The sequence below is a fragment of the Hippopotamus amphibius genome, chromosome 1 (genome assembly GCF_030028045.1).
Source record: "Hippopotamus amphibius kiboko isolate mHipAmp2 chromosome 1, mHipAmp2.hap2, whole genome shotgun sequence".
Classification (NCBI taxonomy): Eukaryota; Metazoa; Chordata; class Mammalia; order Artiodactyla; family Hippopotamidae; genus Hippopotamus; species Hippopotamus amphibius.
The window spans coordinates 112,244,205-112,250,204 of record NC_080186.1 but is presented as its reverse complement, the minus strand read 5'-3'; positions in this window follow the sequence as shown (position 1 = coordinate 112,250,204).

Sequence of the window (6,000 nt, the reverse complement as noted above, 5' to 3'; positions counted from 1 at the left end):
ATATATATTTACATATTTACAGTTATTATAGCTTCCCTCTGAAATGAACTTTGTTTCATATAAAATGTTGCTCTCTGTCTCCAGTAAGCTTTTTTGTCCTAAGTAAGCTTTTATTTTTTGTCTTAAAGTCTATTTTTCTTGATAATATAGTCATGTCAGTTCTTTTACTTACTATTTGCATAGTGTTTTAGTTAGTAATTGGACATAGTTTTCCATTCCTTTACTTTAATCTATTTGCGTTTTTTAATCTAACGTGTGTCTCTTGTAGAAACACATTTTATGTATAATTGGGTATATAAAATTGGATCCTGCTTTTAATCCAATCTGACAACTCCTGTCTTTTATTTGGAGTGTTTAATCCACTTAAATTTAATGTAGGAATTGAAATGGTAGGATTTACATCTGCCATTGTGCAATTTGTTTTATGCATTTGTTGTTCTTTAATTACTGCCATCTTCTGTGTTAAGTAGATATTATCAAGTATACTATTTAAATTCTTTTATTTTGTTTTGGTAATTTGCTTTTTTTTTAAAAAATTAGACTTTATTTTTGGAGACATTTTAGTTTCACAGCAAAATTGAGTGGAAGGCACAGACACTTCCATATACCTGGCCTTTTCACTATATATTTTAAAGTTATTTCCTTAGTGTTTGCTATGAGGATTGCAATACGTATCTTAATTTAAATCAAACTAGCTCAGATTAATACTAACTTAATTCTAGTGGTGTACAGAAACTGTACTCCAGTATAACTCTCTCATTTTCCACTGTAAGCCCATTAGTGCAGATTTGTAACTATTATTTTACATAGAAGTCTTTTAAATCAGTAGAGAAGAAAAAATTTTAAAAATATTTTAAAATATCTTTTGTCTTTACTTATTAATTACCTCTACTGCTGCTCTTTATTTCTTCACGGAGATTTGAGTTACTCTCTAGTGTCCTTTCTTTTAAGCCTGAAGAACTCTCTTTAGTACATCTTGTAGGATAGGACTTCTTGTGATTAATTATCTCTACTTTATCTGGAGATGTGAAAAAGAAATTAAAACATCTCCAGAACTTCTTATTCTGAAACAATTACTATTAAAAAAGTTAATGATAGTACAGAGAGGTCCTATGTACCCTTCAACAAGTTTCCCTAATTGGTTACATCTTACATAATTATAGTACAGTATCAAAACCAGGAAACTAACAGTATACATTATAATGTGTGTGTAGAGTTCTGTGTTATCACATGTTTGTATTTGTGTAACTACCACTACAGTTAAGATACAGAACTATTCCATCACCACATATATCTCCCTCATGCTACCCTTTAATAGACCTGAGCTTTTCCCCAAACATACCTAACTCCTGGCAACCACTAATCTGCTCTCCATCTCTATAATTTTGTCCTTCTGAGAATGCTATATAAATGGAATCATACTATATACAGCCTCTTGAGATTGGCCTTTTTGATTCAGAATAATGCTGTTAAGATCAATCCAAGTTGCTATGTGCATCAATAATTCATTTCTTTTGTTGCTGAGCAGTATTCCATCGTATGTATTATATACCACAGCTTATTTAACCACTCACCAATTACAGAACATTTTGGTTGTTCTCAGTTTTTGGCTATACAAATAAGACTGGCTTAAATAATCATGTACAGGCTTTAAATATGGATATTAGTATTCATTTCCCTGAGCTAAATGCCCCAGGAGAGCAATTTCTGGCTTGTATAGTAAATGCATGTTTAGTTTTTAAAGAAACTCCTAAACTATTTTTCAGAGTGGTTGTATCATTTTATATTTCTACCAGCAACGTGAGAGAGATCTATTTTCTCCACATTCTTGTTAGCCTTTGGTACTATCACTATTTTTCATGTGAGCTATTCTAACAGGTATGCTGTGATATTTCACCATGGTCTTATTTGTTCTTCGCTAGTAGCTGGTGATATTGAACATGATCTCTATCTGTATAACCTCTTTTGTGAAATGTCTCTTCTTGTATTTTGCCCATTTTCTAATTAGAATGTTTTTATTTTCTGTTAAGTTTGAGACTCTTAAAAATATATTCTGAGTCCTTTGTCAGATATCTGTTTTGAAAATATTTTCTCTAAATCCATAACTTGTATTTTCATCCTTTAATAATTCTCAGAGTAAAAGTTTTTAGCTTTGATGGCCAATTTATCATTTTTTTCTTTTATGAATCAGACTACTGATATCACGCCTGAAAAATCTTCACCAATCATAGGTCCCAAAGATTTTCTCTTATTTTTTATCTAAAAGTTCACAGTTTGGTGGTTTATTTAAATGTATGATCCAATTTGAGTTAATTTTTTATATAAGGTGTGATTTAGGCCAAGGTTCAGTTTAGAGTTTTTTGTTTGTTTTCTGTTGCTTCCCTGTGGATATCTAATAGCTGCAACACAATTAAAATTTTTTTTAAATTTTATACTGGAGTATAGTTGATGAACAAAATTGTGTTTGTTTCAGGTGTACAGCAAAGTGATTCTGTTATACATATACATGTATATATTCTTTTTCAAACTTTTTCCCCATTTAGGTTGTTACAGAATATTGAGCAGAGTTCCCTGTACTATATAGTAGGTCCTTGTTGGTTATCTGTTTTAAATATAGCAGTGTGTACATGTCAATCCCAAACTCCCAGTCAATCCCTACTCCCCAACCTTCCCCACTGGTAACCATAAGTTGCTTCCCTAAGTCTGTGAGTCTGTTTCTGTTTTGTAAATAAGTTCATTTGTATCACTTCTTTTTAGATTCCATATATAAGTGATATCATATGATATTTCTCTTTCTCTGACTTACTTCACTCAGTATGACAATCTCTAGGTCCATCCATGTTGCTGCGAATGGTATCATTTCATTCTTTTTAACGGCTGAGCAATATTCCATTGTATATATGTACCACATCTTCTTTATCCATTCCTCTGTCAGTGGACATTTTGGTTGCTTCCATGGCTTGGCTATTGTAAATAGTGCTGCAGTGAACACTGGGGTGCATGTATCTTTTTGGACCATGTTTTTCTCCAGATATATGTCCAGGAGTGGGATTACAGGGTCATATGGTAGCTCTATTTTCAGTTTTTTAAGGAACCTCCATACTGTTCTCCACAGTGGCTGTACCAATTTACACTCCCACCGACAATGTAGGAGAGTTCCCTTCTCTCCATACCCTCTCCAGCATTTATTGTTTGTGGATTTTTTTGATGATAACCATTTTGACTGGTGTGAGGTGATATCTCATTGTAGTTTTGATTTGCATTTCTCCAATAATTAGCGATGTTGAACATTTTTCACGTGTCTTTTGGTCATCTGTATGTCTTCTTTGGAGAAAATATCTATTTAGGTCTTCTGCCCATTTTTCATTGGGTTGTTTGTTTTCATGATATTAAGTCACATGAGTCATTTGTAAATTTTGGAGACTGATCCCTTGTCAGTTGCATAATTGGCAAATATTTTCTCCCATTCTGTGGGTTGTCTTTTTGTTTTGTTTATGGTTTCCTTTGCTGTGCAAAAGCTTTTGAGTTTAACTAGGTCCCATTTGTTTATTTTTGTTTTTATTTCCATTACTTTAGGAGATGGCTTGAAAAAGATATTGCTGTGATTTATGTCAAAGAGTGTTCTGCCTAGGTTTTCCTCTAAGAGTTTTATAGTATCTGGTCTTACATTTAGGTATTTAATCCATTTTGAGTTTATTTTTGTGTATGGTGTTAAAGAATGTTCTAATTTCATGTTTTTACATGTAGCTGTCCAATTTTCCCAGCACCATTTTTTGAAGAGACTGTCTTTCCTCCATTGTATAGTCTTGCTTCTGTTGTCACAGATTAATTGACCATAGGTGTATGAGTTTATTTCTGGGCTTTCTATCCCGTTCCCTTGATCTATAATTCTGTTTTTGTGCCAGTACCTTACTGTTTTGATGACTGTCTGAAGTCAGGGAGGCTAATTCCTCCAGCTCCATTCTCCTTTCTCAAGATTGCTTTAGCTATTTGGAGTCTTTTGTGTCTTTACGCAAATTTTAAGGCTTTTTGCTCTAGTTCAGTGAAAAATGCCATTGGTAATTTGATAGGGATTGCATTGAATCTGTAGATTACCTTGGGTAGTATAGTCAGTTTGACAATATTGATTCTTCTAATCCAAGAACTTGGTATATCTTTCCATCTGTTTGCGTCATCTTTGATTTCTTTCATCAGTGTCTTATAGTTTTCGGAGTACAGTTGTTTTACCTCCTTAGGTAGGCTTGCTGCTAGGTAATTTATTTTTCTTGATGTGATGGCAAATGGGATTGTTTCCTCAATTTCTCTTTCTGATCTTTTGTTGTTAGTGTATAGAAATGCAATGGATTTCTGTGCATTAATTTTGTACCTGCAACTTTACCGAATTCATTGATGAGCTCTGGTAGTTTTCTGGTGGCATCTTTGGGTTTTTTATGTATAGTATCATGTCATGTGCAAACAGTGACAGATTTACTTCTTCTTTTCCGATTTGGATTCCTTTTCTTTTTTTTCCTCTAACTGCCATGGCTATGACTTCCAAAACTATGTTCAATAAAAGTGGTGAGAGTGGACCTCCTTGTCGTATTCCTGCTCTTAGAGGAAATGCTTTTGGTTTTTCACCATTGAGTATGATGTTAGTTGTAGGTTTGTCATATATGGCCTTTATTATGTTGAGGTATGTTACCTCTGTGCCCACTTTATGGAGAGTTTTTATAAATGGGTGTTGAATTTTGTCAAAAGCTTTTGCTGCATCTATTGAGATGATAATACGGTTTTTATTCTTCAATTTATTAATGTAGTGTATCACACTGATTGATTTGTGGATATTGAAAAACACTTGCATCCCTGAGATAAATCCCATTTGATCATGGTATATGATCCTTTTGATGTACTGTTAGATTCGGTTTGCTAGTATTTGTTTTTTTTTTGAGGATTTTTGCGTCTACGTTCATCAGTGATATTGGCCTGTAATTTTCTTTTTTTGTGGTATCTTTGCCTGGTTTTAGTATCAGGGTGAAGGTGGCTTCATAGAATGAGTTTGGGAGTATTCCATTCTGCAAGTTTTTTGGAATAGTTTCAGAAGAATAGGTGTTAACTCTTCACTAAATGTTTGATAGAATTCACCTGTGAAGCCATCTGGTCCTGAACATTTGTTTGTTGGGAGTTCTTTAATCACAATTTCAACTTCAGTACTTGTGACTGGTCTATTCATATTTTCTTTTTCTTCTTGGTTCAGTCTTGGGAGATTTTACCTTTCTAATAATTTGTCCATTTCTTCCAGGTTTTCCATTTTATTGGCCTATAGTTGCTTGTAGTAGCCTCTTATGATCCTTTGTATTCCTGTGGCGTCCATTGTAACTTCTCCTTTTTCATTTCTAATTTTATTGATTTAAGCCCTCTCCCTTTTTTCTTGATGAATCTGTCTAAAGGTTTATCAATTTTCTTTATCCTTTCAAAGAACCAGCTTTTAGTTTTATTGATCTGTTCTATTGTTTTCTTCATCTCTATTTCATTTATTTCTGCTGTGATCTTTATGATTTCTTTCTTTCTACTAACTTTGGGTTTTGTTTGTTCTTCTTTCTCCAGTTGCTTTAGGTGTAAGGTTAGGTTGTTTATTTGTGATTTTTCTTATTTCCTGAGGTAAGATTATATTGCTATAAACTTCCCTCTTACAACTGTTTTGCTGCATCCCATAGGTTTTGGATCATTGTGCTTTCATTTTCATTTGCTTCTAGGTATTTTTTTATTTCCTCTTTGGTTTCTTCAGTGATCCATTGGTTGTTTCATAGCATATTGTTTAGCCTCCATGTGTTTGTGTTTTTTACAGGTTTTTTTCTTGTAGTTAATTTCTAATTTCATAGGTTTGTGGTCAGAAGGTGCTTGATATAATTTCAATTTTCTTAAATTTACCGAGGCTTGCTTTCTGGCCCAGCATGTGATCAACCCTGGAGAATGTTTCATGTGCATTTGAGAAGAATGTGTATTCTGCTGCTTTTGGGTGGA